Raw genomic sequence first — 21,408 nt, 5'->3', positions numbered from 1 at the left:
GAAGGACAACCTCAGCTGTCAATCATCTCCTTCTACTCGGTTGGAGACAATGTCTTTCAATCTTATTTGTAACTGCATATAGGCTGGGATATCTCCACCTCCCATCTCCTCTTAGGAGCCCGGGGATTGCAGATGTGTCCAACAGCATCCCACTTCATATGGGCTCCAGGGATTCAAACTCGGGTCCTGACATTGGTGCTGCAAGCTCTTTACCTACTGAACCATCATCTCTCCGGTCCTGAAACATGAAATTTTTCAAATACGGACAATATAAACTCTCTTTGTTCGAATGCGGTTTGTAGTTCCACATAAATGCATCCATGAATTTTAAGAGAATTGGCCATGACTGGTTTCATAAGAGAATGAAGAAGTTCAGCAGGTGTGTCGTTGTTAAAATTAGCAGAGTTGACCTCTTGGTCACTTGTGTTTTCATGGGTGATGTTACTAGGAGCTGTTGGTATTGGGACACCCATCAATTACCTCAATGGTGGTGGTGGTGTCAGCTGACTGGGGACATAACCCAGTGTATACCCTTTTTATAGCTGTTTGGGGCATATGTGGTCTCTGCTCCCTTCACATGCTCGTCTCTGGCTAACAGGCAGTTTGAGAGAAAGGAAAAAAATGGTCCAGCCTTCCCCACTAAAATATTCACAGCCTGGCAATTTAAAACCTGTAGCATTTTTTTTAACCACCTGCCAGACTCAGGAAGAAATATAGAGATTAACAAATAAAAGATTTGTAAAATGTTTCCTGAATCTAAAATTCCATAAATATGCTAAATAGTAATAATCCACCCATTGTTAAATTTATGGCGCCTCTTCTGCTGTGCACATGAGACGATTTAGATGCATGCTTCTTGTCAATTAAACACTGAGTTTGAAGTAAAATAATGAATCCCATTCACATCCTATGAAAGTTGGGGATAAACTTCTCCCATAAGGCAGCGGGGTTGGGAAGCCTGAAGTAAGTAACACTGCAAAAAAAAAAGCTAGGAGGATTACCATTTGCCTTGCAGATGGAAAACCGGACTTGGGAACCAGGGAAACGACACTGTAGTCAGTCCTGACGCATGCACCTGCTGCGTGCCTGGACTCTAAATGTTCCTTTGCGTTAGGTGGAAGCCAGCAGGGAAGCCATGCAGGTTGGTGGGACAGCCCAACAGCTCTCCCACTTAATCTGTGAAATATGTCTCTTGGTATTTTAGAGCTAAAGTTCAATCTGTGGTTTTGCTAATAGGCAAGGAAGAAAATCTTCGTAGTTACTCTGATAAATTATTCATTCTTCCAATAGCATGGGTTTGGTTTTTAAGCATCCTTAATGCCAGCTATTATTTTAATATCCTGAAGATAATTGCCTTGTTCCCAGTGGATGGAGTGACATGTTAACATAACATTTTTTCTCTTAGCTTGTTTTTAACAGTGAAGTGTGTGACTGTTGGCTGGTGTGGCACAAGGAAGCCTGTTTCTTGGGGGCTCGCTTGAGGTGTAAATACTGACATGACTCATCTTTTCTGATTTAGGAGCAACCCAAGACTCTTCCCCAGCAGCCTGGGCAGTGAGGGAAACTGTGACATCAAGAGTATTTCCAAAGACATTGTCCTTTGAGTGGCCTTTGCTTTTCATTTCCTCGACTCGGGTTCTTCAGTTCAACAGCTGCTGAGACCCAGCCCAGCACCCCAGGCCTTCCTCTCTGCCGCCATTCTTACCTATGTCTTAAACTATACCATGCCTTGTAGGGGCTTTCCAGCGGGTTGGCATGGGTAAGAGCCCAGGAAGGAACAAATGACTCCACGTCTGTGGGACAGCCGTGCCCCACACAACATGGTGCTTCATCACCTCACTACACGTCTCCAACAGCCTCGTGGGGTGAATGATGCTGTTTCTGCCTCACCAAACAAAAGCCAAGGCCCAAGGAAAGCTTTAGTGCCAAGAACAGAGCCAAGACCATACAGTGATTCTGCATCTGAAATGAGAAGAGTTGCCATTCTAAACTGAAGCTTGGCTGAGTTCTCCCATTCACTAACTGGTCACCGCATGACCCGTGAGCTCCTGAAATCCTCCACACCTCTGGCTTCTTTCCTCAAGTTTTGGAATAAGCAGCCTCTCAGTGATAGAAGCGAATGTTCCAGAATGTTGGTTGCCAAACACACAAGCTTGTCCTCTGTGGTGGTTTGAATGAGAATGGCCCCCATAGGCTCATATACATGGAATGGTTGGTCAACAGTTGGTGAAACTATTTGGGAAGAATCAAGAAGTGTGGTCTTGCTGGAGGAGGTATGCCACTGGGGGAGGGGGTTGAGGTTTCAAAAGCCCATGCCATTACCATTTCTCTCTCCTTCCCTCCCTCTCTCCCTCCCTCCATCTCTCTGACTCTCTGTCTCATGGCTGTGGATCAAATGTAAGTTCCCAGCTATTGCTCCAGAGTCATACCGGCCTGCCTGTCGCCATGTTCCCGCCATTATGGTCATGTCCCTCTGGAACTATGAGTTCCGATAAATATTCCCTTTTATAAGGGAATCACAATGTCTTTGCAGAGATAGAAATGTAACGAAGACATCCTACAGGGTTCTGGAACCTGTCTTCCTTGCCCTCCCTTTTCCCCCACCCCACCCACCCCCCACCCACCCATTACCTTCTATACTTCCTGGTTCCAGGCAGATCTCACCTCCTTCCTGGGCTCCCTTCTGCTACTTGATGTCACCCCGATCCTCACGACCCCTCAAGACACCAACTGTGAAGGGAAGTTGTTCTCTTTGTGTCTAGGTCCACAGGCGGTTGGTTGAGTTATCTTCTCCTGCTCACTGGTCCCATCATGGCATAGGCTACATAAGTCCAGATCCCATTTGACTTGACTGTTTTCATTATTGTGGTCCCAGGACCCAGTGCAGTGACAAATGGCACCCACTTACTGAATGGTGGATGTTTGGATGAATTATCTCTTACAAGGAACTTGTGTGAGGGGGCCGATGTATCGTTCTTGCCGGGAATAACCTGACTGGGTCCCCATTAACCTCACACCAATGGACAGAATGAGATTACATTATGAATGAAAATCTGAGAGCGGTGATGGAGAACACAGGACTGGCTCCAGACACTCAGAATGATAGAGAAGACTTTGTCTAGAAGATGTTTCAAGGTCAGTTAATGGTATAGGTCATTTCTTTATTGATAAAGAATCCAAAACTTTAAAAAAAGTAGACTGAAGGTATCTTTGGGACCTGTCAGCTGTAGCAGACCCCCTTCCTAGTCATGGAAAAACATGTTCCTGTTTATGGCAAAGCTGTCACCATTTCCTTGGTGTCTGATTCTGATTCACATTGGTAACATTCTTCACTGTAAAATATAAAAGTCCTAAATAATACAACCCAAGCCTCCATACTTCTAGACCACCGTTCTTTCTACAAATTTCTTCAGAATGCTCAGGCACCATACAGTCATCAACGGAGCTGTCAGTCAATGATGCTCTCTTACAAAAATAAAAATCTTAGGTTGCCCACACCAGTACTAGATTTGGATGCTAGAACATTCTCTATAAAGGTCCATTTATAAATTTATTCTGTCCTCCATAAGCCTCAGTACTATATTTCCCTTCATTAAAAAAGAAATTGAAACAAACTGGCCTCCGACTCAGTATGTAGCTGAGGATGACCTTGAACTTCTGATCTATCTGCCTTTACCTCCCCTGTGCTGGGATTATAGGTGTGCACCACAACATCCAGTTTTATGTCCTACTTGGGATGGAACCTGGGTCTCCTTAATCTTAGGAAAGCATTCTATCACCTGAAATATAACTCCAGCTTTTCAATTTCTATTTTAATCATCAAGCAGCCTTTTAATATCTGCCATAGTTTACCAATTCTTTTTTTAATTAATTCAATTTAATTTATTTTATGTGTATGAATGTTTTGTTTGCATGTATGTATATGCACCACACATGTGCCTGGTGCCCTCAGAGTTCATAAGATGGTGTCAGATGCTCTGGAACTGGAGTTACAAACAGTTGTGAGCCACTGTATAGGTGTTGGGACTTGAACTCTAAACCTCTGGAAGATCAGCAAGTGCTCTGTGGTAGTTTGAATGTAATTGGCTCCCATAAGCTCATTGGGAGTGACACTATTAGGAGGTGTGGCTTTGCTGGAGTGGGTATGGCTTGTTGGAGGAAGTGTGTCACTGTGGAGGTGGGCTATGAGGTCTCATATATGCTCAAGCCATGCCCAGTGTATCAGTTCACTTCCTGTTGCCTTCATATCAAGAAGTAAGAACTCTCAGCTCCTGCTCCAGCACCATGTCAACCTGCATGCCATCAGGTCATACCACGATGATAATAGACTGAACTTCTGAAAATGTAATTCACCCCAATTAAATATTTTTCCTTTATAAGAGTTGCTGTAGTCATGGTGTCTCTTCACAGCAATAGAAACCCCAACTAAGACATGCTCTTAACCAATGAGCCCTCTCTCCAGTTCCCACTTAACAATTCTTAAATGCTCAGATGGCTAAATAGGAAACTTACATTACTGAGCACTTTAATACTGGTATAATGGATTTGAGATATATTTTCAAGGATGATTGATGTTTTGAATTCCAAGAATGATGGCAGTTCATGTTTAAGGATGAACATAATAATTTTTTTCCTCTAACTTTGAAATCAATTCTTTCTAGAACATTACCTCCATAAACAAAAGGCTCTTAAACTATAGAGAACATCACAGTCATCTGGAAGACTTCTGAAAATTCTAGATTGCTCAGATCCACACTGCACTGTTCTGAGTTAATAGGTCTGGGATCGCACCCAGATGACTACCTCTTTAGCAAACACATTCACTGACCTCTCAGTCAAGTGGCTGATCATCTCACCCCAGGGGCTCTGATAAATTTAATATGCTCTTAATTTTTCCTGTTTACTTCTAAGAGGGCTATTTTAGAAAGAAAAAAAATACATGAGAAGGAGTTCAATGTATTTGAATCTAGCAAATAGCAGAGATGATCAAATTCATTTATTAGATGTAACAAGTATGTGTCCTTATGGTACAAGCTAATAAAAGCCATATGCATGTGTGTGTGATGTGGGGTATGTGTGTGTGTGTGTGTGTGTGTGTGTGTGTGTGTGTGTGTGTGTGTGTGTGTGTGTAGATACTTCATAGAACACACACATATACATGTGTGCTGGTTAGTTTTAACTGTCAACTTGACACAACCTAGAGTCACCTGGGAAGAGTCTTAATGAGGAATTAGCTAGATCAGATTGGCCTGTGGGCCTGTATTGGGGGCATTGCCTTGATTCTTAATTGATGTTGGAAGGATGCAACCCATTGAGGGTGGCACCATGGCATATGCTGGTCCCAGGACTGTATTACCGTAAACAAGGATGCATTCATCTCTCTTTGCTCTTGACTGTGGATGTGATGTGACAGCTGCTTGAGTTCCTGCCTTAACGCCCCTGAAATGATGGACTGTCATCTGGAATTGTCAGCCACATAGACCCTGTCCTCCCCTTTGTTGTCCAGTATTTTATCACAACAACAGGAATTAAACTAGAACAATGATGTTATAAAGTCACAAGGTAGCCGCAGGGTGACAGACCTAAATGAACAACATTTACAATGTTTCTTTTCTACAGAAAAAAAATACCAATTAGCAATAAGAGTTGAGCGTGAAGTTCCCTGAGATAGCGGTGAGTTCCCTCAGCCTCCAGATGCATCTGCTCCATATACTAGAGATATAAAATAAACATCCAGGCAACACACAAGGATGAATCTGCAGATCCAGCCAAGGGTGCCCACTTAAAGTTCAATCTCCAGTGCACAGCAGTGGGGCCATGGTGTATTTGTGTCTTCTGTAATGTTCTGTTTGCTAATTCTGGCAACTCAGAAGGTGAACATCGGCATTGGTTGGCAACCATATCCAGAACCAAGGGGTGCTCAGCGCTTACTTCAGAAGCTGGCAAGTGCCCTTGAGATGCTCCTGAGAAAAGTGCACAGTCTTTGCTCTCCTGTAGCCCCATGTGGCTGAAGCTCTTGGGGACAGGGGCTCCCCTGCAGAAGTGGGCAGCTGATCCAGAACTACAGCTTGTGGGTAGATGGCCCACAGGGTGACTTAGAAAAGTATTTGAAATGGGCCCATAGGAACAGCATTGAGCTGGATTATGGATAGAGAGTATCTGAAGCTTTGGGAGGGACACTCAAGCTCTCGGATCTCCAGGGTAGTATTACCTGCAGAATATGCAGACATGATCTTGGGCAGCTTTAACAAGCAAACAAGGGCCAGATGGTTGATAGTGGCATTTCCTGCAGAGTGTGCAAAAACTATGGGCAGATTAAGCAAACAAAGGCCTGCCTGAAGAGTTTAGAGTACCCATGCTGGAAACAGCATATGCTCTTGAATCCGTCAGTTAGTGGAGAGGACAAGATTGAAGGGGAGACTGCAGAGGATCCAGCTTCAGTCACAAGGCCTAGCACCAGCTCCTCTATTTACAAGCAGGGGGAGCTTAGACATGCAGGCCACCATCTCCTGCACAGTGAACTGGGAATAATCACAGAAACTGTGAAAGAGTCATTACTACTCAGTGTCTACTTCTAATTGGTGATATGATTTTGTGATCCAACAGAAACTTTGTAGCCTGTTGTTCACTTGTATCTATAGCAAACCCAGTAGCTATATCCACACTACACACACACTAACACATGTGCATAGACAGGCACATACATATGAATACATACACACACACACACACACACACACACACACACACACACACATACACCTGTGTTTACATGAATTGCACAGCGTCATTGCGTGAGACTGCAAAACTATTTAATTAATGGTATGCAAAACTAGCATGGCCTCTATCATTATGGGAGGGGCAAGGTCTCTGCTAGCAGCCATCATGAAGAACTGTGGAAGAGGAAAGAGAAAGAAAAGAGTGAAAGCTGTGGTGGGGTGGTGGTGGCACTCACCTTTAATCCCAGCACTTGGGAGGATGAGACGGGCAGATCTCTGTGTTCGAGGCCAGCCTGGGCTACAGAGGGAGTTCCAGGACAGCTCAAGCAGTTACACAGAAAACCCTGTCTCACAAAGAGAGAGAGAGAGAGAGAGAGAGAGAGAGAGAGAGAGAGAGAGAGAGAGAGAGAGAAGAGAGGGAGAAAGAAAGAGAAAGAAAGAGAGAGAGAAAGCTGGAACTTGTGGCACATGCCTGGCATCCAAGCACTCAGGAAGCAGAGCAGGAGAACAGGGAGTTCAAGGCCAGTCCAGCCTGCCTAAGATCCCCATTCAAAAAATCAAAATGCAATCATAAAATGAGAGTGGAAACAAGTTAGCAAAATAATGTTTGTATACCTAACTGAGGCATTTAAAATAAGTATATTCAAATTTTGGTCTCTAAGAGAGAATACTACAGCTAGTCCAATAATTTACTCTAACCCAAAGTCAACCACATTGTTTTTAAAAACTGCTACGTGTTACTTTTGATCACAGATGATTCATCTGATTTGCTTTATTGTGTCTGATTATTTAATTGAATTGGCATGCAGTTATTGTTCACCCAAGCCTTTGACCATTGAAGGAATGTGAGTTTATCAGCAATAATTGTCAAAATATCCAGGCTTCTGCAACATGCCAAGCAGTGTTAACAATGATATCTTCAGGGTCATAGTGCTGGGACTCCAATCCTCCCCACAAGCTTCCTGATTCGGACCAGTCACTGTGTGTGCTGGTTGCTTTCTGTTACAGTGATAAACACCATGACCAAGAGCTACTCAGAGGAGGAAATGGTTTATTTGGCTTCCACCTTCCAGGTCACAGTCCATCATTAAGGAAAGCAGGGCAGAGCTCAAGCAGGAACCCAAAGCAGAAACCATGGAGGAATGCTGTGTAGCTGAAGTTTTCCTGTGCTCGCCCAGCACCAAGGTCCCACAGCCACTTATAAAATTCCTGTGTCCCATCTGGTCCTGCAACCACTCAGACCCAAGTAAACACACAGAGTCTTATATTAATTAAAACTGCTTGGCTATTAACTCAGGCCTACCACTGACCAGCTCCTACACTTAAACTCAGCCCATTTCTGTTAATCTATAAATCTCCAAGTTTTCCATGGCTTTACATGCTGCTCCCTGGATGGCAGGCTGAAGTCTCCTGATTCAGCCTTCCTCTTCCCAGAATTCTTCTTATTTGCTTATCCCACCTATACATCCTGCCTGGCTACTGGCCAATCAGCATTTTATTTATCAACCAATCAGAGCAACACATATTCACAGCATACAGAACAACACTCCACAGCAAAGCTGCCTGCTGGCTCATGCTTACACAGAACAATATGGCATGCCTGGAGAGAGTGCCACCCACAGTGGGCTGGGCCCTCCCACATCAATCAAGACAATTCCCACAGACAATGTCTACAGGCCAATGTGGAGGTAATTTAGTTGAGCTTCCCTCTTACCAGATGGCTCTAGGTTATGTAAGAATAACAATAAAACTGACAAGCACTTCTCCAAATCTCCCTTTAACCTGTCTGTAAGGGAGAAGCAGCGCCATTCCTTGCCTCCAAGGCTATGAGCTGTCTTCAGGAAGGTACCCAGCTAAGTGCTGCTTACAGTTTCATGACCTCAGCCATGGTACTGTGGTTGGCGTGTAACTTCCTCAATCTCCCCATAAAGGATTAAGTTCAGGAAAATATCTAACAATGTGGAAGCTATTTATGATCTTCAGCCACGTCTTCATGTATTGATTTACACAGCCAGAGATATTCGGAGCACTTTCTAAACCATTAGAATGCAGGCTTCCTATTCCAAGGAGGGTGTGTTTCTTTCTCCTACACATCTACCTTAAATTTTTATGTAGGAGAAGGCATGGCACCTCTCTGAAGAGTTTTTGGGTTTAAAGCTGTCTGTTAAAGAATCTGAAACTAACTCATAGACACTAACTAACTCATACAGAAAAAAACTAAAGGTCGACGTAAGGTAACTTGTAGCTTGTGTATATAGTGGGTAATAAGCATCTCCAAGGCATCTCCCACGTTTTAAAGGTGGTAGACTCTCAGGGCTGGTAAGGTGGCACCTCAGGCTAAAAATCACTTCTGGTAAACCTAACCACCTGAATGTGACGTGGGTATGATTCCCAGAACACACGCAAAGGTAGAAGGACTCCACACATTTATTCTCTGAACCCCACACATCTTCCAATATCTACCATATATAAATATATGTAGGGGTGGCACAAAGGTTTCCTAGTGAGATCTGAGCTTGCTTTACCCAGCAGGGCTACATTAAGGGATGGCTTGCCCACGTGCATGGTTACCAGGTGATTGGAAGGGTCTTCACTTGGCTGTGTTAGGGGGAGGTCTTTTGCCCCACCCCTTGGCATTCCTATAAAACGCCCTTTTGGAGAGGCAGAAGGGGCCAGTGGATATTGATGCAGGTTCTCCCGAAGATGTCCTGCGTTTCTGTCTCTTCTCCACACTCTCTTTCTATATAAATATTTCTTCTCTCTCTATTCTCAAGAGTACCCTGGAGAAAATGTGGGAGCTGGCCTCCCGTGTGTGTGTGTGTGTGTGTGTGTGTGTGTGTGTGTGTGTGTGTGTGTATGCTATATACAATGTTATTGTATTTGTATATAATGTAAACAAATTATATATTTACTTATAATTATATATAATGTAAATAACTTTTTTAATTTTAAAAAATGGTAGACTCCATTTGAGTGAACTTATTGTATAACAAAGATCAATGTGTTTTAAGACTGAAGCATTGATAAGCATCTGCCACATACATATTTTTAATGAAAATAAATTTTTTCATACAATATATTCTGATCATGATTTTCCCTCCCTCTTCTTCTCCCTGATTCTCTCCATCTCCCCACCCTTTCAACTCCATGACTTCTTTCTCTCTTTCTTAAGAAAACAAACAGGAAGATAAAAACAAAAGAAGCAAAGAGCACAAGAATTTCATGCACACATAGATACAATCATGCACTTGTGTGCCTGCACACACACACACACACACACACACACACACACACACACACACCACGCACCTTAAAAACTCAAAATCTGGGCTGGAGAGATGGCTCAGCTGTTAAGAGCACTGGCTGCTCTTCCAGAGGACCTGGGTTCAATTCCCAGCACCCACATGGCAGCTCACAACTGTCTGTAACTCCAGTTGCAGGGGATCTGACACCTTCACACAGGTATACACCCATGCCCATAAAATAAAAATAAATTCCTTAAAAAACTCAAAATTAGAAATCATAATATACAAGCAAATTACCTGCAAAGTAAAAACTGCCCAAACAAAGCAATATGAGACAAAAAAAAAAAAATCTTCAAGTTTGTTTTGTGTTGATCTGTTTTGTGTGATACTGCTGGGCATGGGGCCTGCTCTAAAGAGTGGTTTGTATACCCAGTGAGACTCCCTTGGAGAAAACTAATTTTTCCTTTGTGAGCAGTTTTCATTTAGAGATAGCTTCTTGGTTAAAGACAGGAACTCTTGTCTAGCTCCCCATCTCAGTGCTGGTCCCTCATCTGGTTTGGCCCTGTTCAGGCCCTATGCACTCTGCCACAGCCTCTATGACTTCATATGTGTGCCAGTCCTGTTACATCTGGAAGACACTGTTTCCTCGATGTCTTCCACCCCCTCTGGCCCTTACAATCTTTCCTCCTCTTCTTCAACATAATTCCCTATCCCTGAAGGGAGGGGTTTGATGAAGACATCCCATTTAGGACTGCGTGTTCCGAGATCTCTAACTCTCTACACATTGTCTGCTTGTGGATATCTGTATTTGTTCCCATCTACTGCAGGAAGAATCTTCTCCAATAGTGGTTGAGCAAGACAATGATCTATGGGTACAGAAGAATGTTACTAGGAGTCATTTTATTGCTATGTCCCTTTCACAGAACGGTAGTATTTGTTTTCCCGCTCAGTCCCTGACCTATCTAGCCTCAGGTTCTTGGTCACTCAAGCTGTGTCAGGCATCTCACAAAGTGAGCCTTAAATCCAACCAGATAATAACTGGTTGCTGCCACAACTTTTGTGCGACTCTCACAGCAGTGTATCATGTAGGCCGGAAATCATTGTAGATGGAAGGGTTTGTACCAGGGTTGGTGTTAACCTTCCTCCTCTAGTAGCATGCAGAGTTCTTCCAGTAGTATTGTAAGCATCAGTCAGTAGAAATAAGTGTTCTAGTTAGGCACCAGCTTGACTTCTCTGTGTCCAAGTGAAGTCAACCTAAGTGTTGTCTTAGGCAAATGGATCTTGCCATCAGCTTGGGGAGAGCAATCAGTAGCTTTAGCAATGGCATTAGTTGTTTGGGGGTTCCCATGGGGCCCCTTTAGCCAACAACTCAATTAGACACTGGAGGCTTTAATTTTCTTTATCCATTCATCGGACATCTAGGCTGTTTACAGTTTCTGGCTCTTATGAATAGAGCAGCAATGAACATGGATGAACAAGTGTCTCTGTAGTAAGATAGAGAGTCCTTTGGATATATTCCCAAAAGTGGTGTACCTGGATCTTAAGGTAGATCTATTGGCAACTTCCTCAGAAATCATCACACTGGTTTCCACAGTAGCTGTACTAGTTTGCACTCCCACCAACAATGGAAGAGTCCTTATTCCATATCCTCACCAGCATGAGCTGTTACTTGTTTTATTGATCTTAGCCATTCTAAAAAATGTGAGTAGTTTTGATTTGCATTTTCCTGATGATTAAGGATGTTTAACATTTCTTTAAGTGTTTCTTAACCATTTGAGTTTCCTCTTTTGATAATTCTCTGTTTAGAACTATACTCTGTTTTTTAAATTGAATTATTTTTAATCTAGATTTTTAGTTTTCTATGTATTTTGGATATTGTCTCCCTATCAGATATGTAGTTGGTAAAAAGAAAAAATCTTTTCCCATTCTGTAGACTGCCATTTTTTTTTCCAAATGAAAGTATCCTTTGCCTTACAGAAGCTTTTCAATTTCATGAGGTCCCATTTATTAATTGTTGATCCTAGTGCCTGTGCTAATGATGTTCTATCCAGAAAGTCTTTTCCTGTGCCAATGAGTTTAAGACTATTCCTCACTTCTCCTCTATCAGGTTCAGCATATTTGCTGGGTTTATGTTGAAGTCTTTGAATCATTTGGAGTTGAGTTTAGTGCAGGATGACAGATATGGATCTATATGCATTCTTCTACATGCAGCCATTCAGTTTGACCAGCAACATTTATTAAAGATTCTTTTTTTTTCTATTGTGTATTCTGGCTTCTTGGTCAAATATCTGGTCCATGGATATATGGATTCATGTCTTGGTCTTTAATTTGACTCCATTGATTGATGCATCTGTTTCTATGTCATAACATGGTGTTATTACTATAACTGTAGCACAGCTTAACAATGGGGATGGTAATATGTAACGAGTCTTTCTCTGTACCACAAGCTCCCAAATAATGACACAGAGATTTATTATTAATTATGAAAGCTTGGCCTTAGCTTAGGCTTGTCCCACTAGCTCTTATAACTTATATTAGCCCATTTATTGTATCTACATTCTGTTGCATGGCTCATTGCCTCATTTGCTCATTCTGCTTCCTCTGCATCTGGCTGGCAGCTCCGCCTTCTTCTTCCCAGAGTTCTCTCCCTGCCCTGAAGTCCCGCCTAGACCTCCTGCCTAGCTATTGGCCATTCAGCTCTTCATTACACCAATCACAGAAATACATTTTTCACAGAGTGTACAAATATCCTACAACAGTGATACCTCCAGCAGTTCTTTTATTTTTCAGGATTGTTTTAGCTCTCCCATTTTTGGCTTTTTTTTTTATATGAAACTGAAAATTGTCCTTTTAGTTTTGTGAAGAATTGTGTTGGAATTTTGATAGAGGTTTGTGGAATCTGTAGATTGCTTTTTATAGGATGGTCATTTTCATATTAATCCTACTGACCTATAAACATGAAAGATCTTTTCATCTTTTGATATCATCTTTGATATTTTCTTCAATGTCTTAATTCTGTTATTATAAAAGTCTTCCATTTTCTTAGAGTTATTCCAACTCTATATATAGAGTTGAGAGAGAGAGAGAGAGAGAGAGAGGGGGGGGGGTTATTGTCAGAGATATTGTTTCCCTGACTTCAGTGTGTTGGTCAATTGTATATAGCAGGGCTAATGATTTTGTTAATTTTGTATTGTGCCACTTGGCTGAAAGTAGCTATAGAAGTTTCTCATGGAGTTCTTAGGGTCTTCTGTGTATAAAATCCTTTCCTACTTGTATTCCCTTGATCTCCTTCAGTTGTCTTATTGCTCTGGCTAAGACTTCCATTATTATATTGACTAGGTATGGAGAAAGTAGACGGCCTTGTCTTGGTCCTGATTTTAGCAGAAATGCTTTGCTTCTCTCTCTGTTTGGGTTGATGTTGAATGTAGGTTTGCCGAAAATTACCTTTGTTATGTTCAGATATGTCCCTTACATCCCCAGTTTCTCCAGGACTTTCATCATGAAGTAATGTTAGATTTCATGAAAGACTTTTTCTGTATCTAATGAGATGCTCATGTGGTTTTTTTGTCTTTCAGTCTGTTTATGTGGTGGATTACATTTATCAATTTATATATGTTGAACCATCCCTGCAATTCTGGGATGAATCCTACTTGATCATGCTAAATGATCTTTTTGATATATTCTTAGATTCAATTTGCAGGTGTTTTACTGAAAAGTTTTGTGTCTATGATCATAAGGGAAATTGGTCTACAATTTTCTTTCTTAGTTGGCTCTTCCTGTGGTTTAAGTATCAGGGTAATTGTAGCCTTATATAAAAATTAATCAATGTCCCTTTTGTTTCTATATTGTGGAAATTTTTGAGGAATATTGGTGTTAATTATTCTTTGAACCCATAGGTCTGGGTATTCTGTGATTCATTTTCATTAAATTCTAAAAAGTTTATAAATTCCTTATTAATTTCTGTTTTTATCCATTTTTCATTCAGTGGTGAACTAATTAGCTTCGATGAGTTTGTGAAATTTCTATTGTTTCTGTTGTTTCTGATATCCAGCTTTAATCATTGATGGTGAGATAGGATACAGGGTATTATTCCCATTTTCTTGTATCTGTTGAGACTTGCTTTGGGTCCAAGTATGTGGTCAAGTTTGGAAAAAGTTCCATGAGGTGCTAAGACAAAAGTATATTCTTTTGTGTTTGGGTGAGATGTTCTGCAAATATTTGAGAGGTTTGTTTAATTTATAACATAATTTAACTCCAGCCTTTTCTCTGTTTAGCTTTTGTTTGGATGGCCTGTCTGGTGGTGAGAGCTGGGTATTGAAGTCTCTCACTATCACTGTGTGAGGGTCAATATGTGATTTTAGTCACAGCAGTGTTTCTTTTCTTAACTTGAGCACCCTTGTGTTTGGTGTAGATATGTTTAGAATTGCATCCTCTTGGTGGATTTTTCCTTTAATGACTATGTAGTATCTGTCCCTATCTCTTGTAATTAGTTTTGGATTAAAGTCTATTTTGTGGGATATTAAAATGGCTATACCTGCTTACTTCTTGGGTTGATTTGCCTATCTCCTTCCATCCTTTTACCCTGAGGCTGTGTTTACCTTTGATGGTAAGTTGTATTTCTTGGATGCAGCAGAAAGATGGATCCTGTTTTCTAATCCAATCTGCCAGTCTGTCTTTTTATTGGGGAATTGAGCCCATTAATATTGAGATTTTGGGGGGGGCTGGAGAGGTGGCTCAGAGGTTAAGAGCACTGCTTGCTCTTCCAAAGGTCCTGAGTTCAATTCCCAGCAACTACATGGTGGCTCACAACCATCTGTCACAAGATCTGGTGCCCTCTTCTGGCCTGCAGAGATACGTGCAGACAGAATACTATACATAATAAATAAATAAATTTAAAAAATATATATTGAGATTTCTTTTGGTTAGTCTACAAAACCATGGGTCTCTAGAGACTTTAGCACATACTTGTCACTTCTAGCCTCCCATTTATGTTGTCATTTGGTTAATTCTTACCCTCCTCTCTCCTGGACCAGAAGTCCCTGAAGCCAGAGGTCACACTGGTAAGCCTCCTTTTATCTTCCCAGCATGGCTTACAGAACCAAGCATCTAATACCTACCCAAAAGACAATAGATCAATCAATTGGATGAGATTTTGGTTTTTCTCATCCAATTGGTCCAGTGTGACCAATGTACTGCAAAGCAATTTTTTAATTTTGGGAGTCAGATTTGCCTTTCAGAATTGGATTAAAAATTTGATACTCTCTCTTATTAAAAGTTGAAGTACACAGTTTTTATAATAAATTTTTAAAGGGTCCATGGAGCTTAGGTTAAGAATTAAATATTAAGAACATCTAATTGTACTTGGGAATGAAATATCACAAAAATTAATTACTATAAGTAGCAGTATTTTAATGTTTATGTGCTGATGGTAATCAATTATATGTTGCCTTTGGAATATTTTGCAACCTTCCATAGGGGGAAAGGAACTATCTATAAATGCTATATATTTTATTTATATTCAGGAAAGAATTTAAGGCCTGCAGAGAAAGACTAATAAAAACACATACTGCAGTATAATATAAAATATATTCCAAAAAGGTAAAAAAAAAAATCAGTCTAAGGAAAAAACTAAGGCTAAGAATACAAGATAGGGCCAGGGGAGAGATTCATATTCAAAATTTATGACAAGAAATTCAACACCCTTGCTGGAAGACGGTAACAAATTTTATTCTCAGGTTTTCAGCCGCCAATGTAGAGGAGAAAAAAAAAATCAGCTATGCCTTACAGAGGGTCGTATTTTATATATGCGTCTGTATGAATACATGTATGTGTAATTTAATAGAAAATGCTTAAAGAAGGGGCCAGTATGCCATGTTAAAAAGTAGAGAGGCAATATTTCCAACCTTCCTGGGCATAGCCTCTGCTCCTGAGCCTAGAACAAGACATAAACGATGCTAAGGATGACCAGAATTTAAGGGATTTATAATTAACAGTTCGTGATTTTCTGTAATTTTTGTCAGCAGTAGATATTTGGAAAGAGTCTTCATTAAGCTAGGAGAGTCAGACATCTGGGTGTTCCCCAACAACCAGGGATCTCCACATCTCCATTTATTACAGCCCCATCTTTTAGGATTTTCATTTGTTTTGTGTGTGTGTGTGCATGTGCGAGAGCATGCACACACAAGGTGCAACACCGTGTGTGTGTGTGTGTGTGTGTGTGTGTGTGTGTGTGTGTGTGTGGTCAGAGGACAAGCCTCTGGTTGTCTCTCTCGCCCCCTTGTGGGACTTGGGGGTCAGACTCAGGTTGCCAGGCTGGCTTCTAAGTGCCTCCATGCAGAAGCCACAATTCCACTTTGTCCTGTATGCAGGTACACTCTATTTATTTAATAAAAGGCTTAGGGGCTCTTGCTCCCCCTTAAAAGAACACACACCTAGGATGCTTACTCTCAGGACCTCGTCTGAGCCTTCTCAATCAAGCCTCTCTACTTCAGAGAGCTAATACAGTCACCTCCCTCTCCTGGTGGAGGATGGGACACTGAATGAACCACACCGACAGGGTTTCTTTCTTTCTTAAGTGGAATGCGTTTCTCCGGCTCCTTTGTCCTAAATTCAGATCAGACTTCATTTCTTTTTCGAAAACTGTGGTTCGGGCTCTCATAATCCCAAAAGTGCATTCAGGTTCCGTACTTGTCCCCTTTGTAAAATGTCTGTTCCCAGGGACTCAGAAGGTCTGCATCTTGGATGTAACTAGGCAAAAGTAACTTATGCAACATTTTAGTGTTTGCCTTGTTATTGAGATCCTTATTCAGTTGCTAGGATTCTGTCACCATATGGAAGTGGAGACAATTATATTACATTTGGTGGCAAGGGTGGTGGGAGCGAGGAAATAAAAAGACATTCCCCAGCACAGCGTTCGCAATCCAGAGACTTCAGCACTTGAGAAATCTTTCTTCGCCTTTCTCTCCTCAGCCTGTCTCCGCCCTGAGTCCTCCCTTTTCACCCTCCAGTGTCTCCAGCCCGGTGTGCGCAATGATGAAGACGCTCGCGCTAGGACTAGAGAGGATGATGTTCAGAAGTAGCACATCTTACATAATAAAGCTGAGTGTTCCTGCATAAGAGAAGATTTTGTTTTAAAAAAAGAAAAACTCTACTACTCCCGTCCACCTAGTATCTGAGTGGCAAAGGAAGGTCTCCTGCCTTGATTTCTTAGGTGCACCCAAAGCCGTTAGTGGCCTTGCATGGTCTCAGAACCACGCTGTCTTTGGATAGCTTAAGCTTGAGACTGTGGACCTTTCTCCCTGCACCTATATACCTGCGTTTAGTTTCTATAAAACATCTGAGTTGATTACCTACTGCCTGCCAGACACTGGTGGGAGGGGATGAATTGCCTCTGATGTCCCCTGCCTTCACTTAGCCTGCAGATTAGTGGGGAGAAAAAGCAAAGAATGGCACAAATTAACATGGAATCGAATTGATTTCAAGTGTGTCATTGGGGGGGGGGGGGACGGTGATAGAGATGTAGCACACTTCAGAGTGCTTGCCTCACATGCAAACGGCCCAGGTTCTGTTCCCCAGCACCTCACAAGCTGGATGTGGTGGTATACGACTGTTATCCCAGCACTGTGGAGCTGGAAGCAATGAGTGCCAGAGGTTCAAGGCTATCCCCCCAATACATAGTGAGTTTGTGGCCAGCCTGGGATACATAAGACCTTATCTTGACTAGAAAAAGAAAAGAGAACATGTACTTCAGAAGGGATAGAAGGTCCCAGGACATGAGATGCAAATGGCACACAAGCATCTTCAGATCCAGAGGGTAGGCAGAGGGCCTGGTGCATTGAGGTTTATAAGACAAGCGTCTAGCAAGAGAGAGCATGCGCAGTATAAGAGCAGAGAGGGAGGGTTGAGCTGCCTGATTCCCGATGTACTTACTCAAGGGCCATTGCCATGGAAACCTCCCCAGCCATATACAGTAACCTGCCATGATGCCAGGACTAGTGAGAAGGTTGGGGCTTTATGCTCTTGTTTTGTTTGTTTGTTTGTTTGTTTGTTTGTTTGTTTTTGTTTTTTCTTAGTGGGAGAATTGTACTTAGTTACTTCTGTTTTCTATTCTGAAAATGTATTTCTGGCTACAACCTGGACGATGAGTGAGCAAAGGACAAAAGTTATATAATGCAGTTGAATGTTTTCAGTGGAGAGATGATGGACCCTGGGCTTGTCAGGGGAAGCAGGTGAGGTGGGTGAGTTTTACAAATTGATTAGAGTCAAGGGGCTTGGGGAAGGTACTGATGGGGCCATCTTCTGCAGCAGTTATGTGGAGACAATGAGGAAGTGTCAGAAACCAGAGACAAGCGCTGAGTTCAAGGCTGGGGGTGTTGATGACACAACAAACTGTCACAAGCAGGAAGGGGATTATACTCTGGGTGTGGAATTGGTTTAAGGTGACAGGATTTGGGGGCATGATGATGTCACAAGACACCATGCACAGACACTGGATTGTATTATGGTCATGTTATGGGTGTGGAGTTTGTCAAAGAGGATAAGGACTTATGATATAAACTTATGAGTCATCTTCCCACTCCTGAGTCTGGTGATGGAGATGATTAGAGAGAGAGGGAGATTGTAAAATGAGTCAACAATAAGTCTGGGACAAAAGTCTACAGGAAGTCAAACCCACGATGGCCCTGTATGAGAGGGGGACCCAATAAAGAAGGAAATAACGGCAGAAGAATCAGGAGATCCAAGAAATGACTGTGTCATAATGGGCTGGGGATAAGGGTTTCTGAGAGGTGGGAGTGGTCAGCTTCCTCAGATAAAGAGGATGGATACACAGGGGGTTTTTGGATGTGGTGACTCAAACTTAGTACTTGGAAAACAGAACCAAGAGGACTACAAATTCCAGGCCTTATCCAGTCAAATAAAGAAAGGAAGGGAGGAAAAAAAGAAAGAAACAAACAGAGAGAGAGATAAACAGAGAGAGAGAGAAATAACACTTTGTATATGTTGAGAAACTTTTGAGTTATTATTTACTTATTTTTTTTCTTGAGCTAAGGTAGAGAAGACTGATCAGTAGATAATTGCTTTTGAAACAAAAATAATTGTAAAGCAACATGTACCAAAAATACAGCTGTAATTCATTCCACCTGTGGTTCTTTTCTGTTTTTTAATAATTTTTACCTAATCAGTTTTACATGTATCTTTAACCTATACTCAGCAAGGAAGCATGACATAAACATGTGACATGTTGGTGACCACGAGAAAAGGAGAGAAAGTGGGTGGTGTGTGAGCAAGGAACAGTGTGGGGTTGTGTGGTCTCAACTGCAAAGAAAATGTGACCCTGGATCCCAGGGACCTTGGCACAGCCCCACCTGCTTCTGCTATCAGTGACCTATTTGTGCCTAGTGTAAATAAGCCAAGGACTGTCCACAAAGCACTGTTGACGCCTCCCCTGCTGGTTGGCGTTGCTATGTGGGGGAAGGTTCCCACAGGCTGACATGTGGAAGAACACATGCTCAGAGACTTCTGTGGGATGAGTGGCAGTCTGTGTTCCCTCCCTGCTCCTGATGCAACTCGGACATTTGAACCCTCCCAGAGAGAAGGTGCAGCGGAGGTCAGTGTCTCAGCACAGTGACCAGGTGGTAAGACAGACGTCAGACTGAAGCATAAGGAGCTGATTATGGGAGGTAAGAACATGGAGGTGAGGCCTGGTGCTTAGTTCTGTGTTTGGAATCTGCAATGGAAGTGAGAGGTTGGGGGGCAGGCAGCTGGACAGACACATGGGTAGGTAGGCATTTGTTCAGTCAACGAACAGTGTGCTGTCTTACACTTGGTGGCACTTAGAGACAGGAGGCAAGGGGATATCCTCGTGGGAGATCTGTCATAAGCATATTGGGCCATAAGATATATGTCCAGGATAATCTCAAATGCATTTACTAATGTGATTTACTAAGTTCAGCACTTTTCCTCATAGGTACACTTTTTTTTTTTTCTGTTGTCGGTTTTGAGACAGGGTTTCTTTGTGTAGCCCTGGCTATCCTCGAACTCAGAAATCCTCCTGCCTCTGCCTCCCAAGTGTGGGATTAAAGGCATGCACCACCACGACCCAACACCGAATGTACACTTTTAACATGACCTTTATGTAAAGGTCAAACCAATTTGTATTCAGAACAGAGAAATAAGATAGTATGCCCCCCAAAGTAGTCATTTTGTTTTTTTTATCCTCTCTCTTTTCATTTTTTTTTATCTAACCAACTTGAGCAGTCCTACTGTTACCACTTAAGAATCGGAATATATTTTCTAAATAGTATCCTGAGCTATATCTTCAGTCTTCCATGGTGCTTTTGAAAAATCAAGGAATTACCTACGTTATATCATGCCCACGATGCTTAAGCAGACTGTGACCTCCATGGAGGTTAGAAATGTGAATCAATAGGGTGTCTCCAGTTGGGCTATAAACTTCTTGATAGCAAGGGCTTTTCTGGGTTAGAACCATCCCAAACAAAACCAGAGACCATAAATACAATTGTCATAGAAAAATGCTTAGGGTATCCTTGGTTTGCAAAGGAGGACTCAGCCAAGGATTTAAGAAGATGCCAGGAGGAAGTGGTAATGAACTGGGGTGGAGGTAAAGACAGACACAACAGATGAAAGAATGTTATTAACATGGGCTTGAGAGAAAGGAACCAACCTTTCCAGGTGGTGTTGGCAGTGTGGGGAGATAAAATTAGTGACACCACAGAGGTCCTGGGTAAAGTGGTTTGTTCCTCTTGATCTCAGCTCCTGGGAAGCTCTATTGGATGAAAGCTTTGGGCTGGTTCTGTGGAGGGGAGGGGGTATGTTGGGAGCTATTAGAATTCTCAAACAGAAGGACTTTGAGGCATAGGAACAACACCCAGATCACATAGAAAACTGAGAAATAATGGAGCTTGGGAACTGAAAGGTAGATGAGGATGAGCTCTGACAATGATCTTGGGTAGGTAATGGGAAATCCAACCTCTATGTACAAAGTGGCCATGTTTCAATTTGATGCGTGGAAAATGAAGAGGTACCATCTAAAACGGAGAATAAAGATGGCCCAGCCTTTAAGCCAGAGAGAGTGATAATTCCACTATTTTGGTGTAGAAAGAAAGGGAGATTCTTCAGAAGAGGGTGAGGATGGGGATCTGGCCCCAGTAAAGATATCAATGACTCTCAATTTGACTGAAATTGCTGCCAAGTGGAGAGCCTGTCAACAGCCCGGGCCCGAGGGGAGGGGAATGGGAAGATGCCAGACAGTGAATGTTAGATGATTGTTCTGGGAGAAGAGGCATGAGGTTCCACAGGAGCCAAGGGAAACATGTGGGTTTGGGAAAGAGACCTTCCCTGGGATGCCTTTCATTGATTCGATCATCTCGTGAGATCTTTTCTCTTTTTCTTCCTCCCCCTTTGGAACAGCCCCACGAAGTGGC

The 21,408-nt window shown here is 42.2% G+C and overlaps 1 protein-coding gene and 1 non-coding gene across 2 annotated transcripts in view; both read left to right on the top strand.

The window, feature by feature from the left end:
• Positions 1-3,198: 3,198 nt before the first annotated feature.
• On the top strand, positions 3,199-3,328 carry LOC114698546. The gene has a single exon (XR_003735371.1). It is a non-coding gene; the product is annotated as a small nucleolar RNA SNORA24 (small nucleolar RNA).
• Positions 3,329-19,480: 16,152 nt separating this feature from the next.
• Rhobtb1 (Rho related BTB domain containing 1) overlaps positions 19,481-21,408 on the top strand; it is a 128,879-nt gene continuing 126,951 nt past the window's right edge. The window contains exon 1 of the mRNA XM_037200053.1: positions 19,481-19,644. The gene's annotated coding sequence lies outside the window, so the exon portion shown is untranslated. The remainder of the gene's footprint in view (positions 19,645-21,408) is intronic.

This window comes from Peromyscus leucopus, chromosome 16_21 (genome assembly GCF_004664715.2).
Source record: "Peromyscus leucopus breed LL Stock chromosome 16_21, UCI_PerLeu_2.1, whole genome shotgun sequence".
Classification (NCBI taxonomy): Eukaryota; Metazoa; Chordata; class Mammalia; order Rodentia; family Cricetidae; genus Peromyscus; species Peromyscus leucopus.
This window is presented reverse-complemented; position numbering and strand designations above follow the sequence as displayed.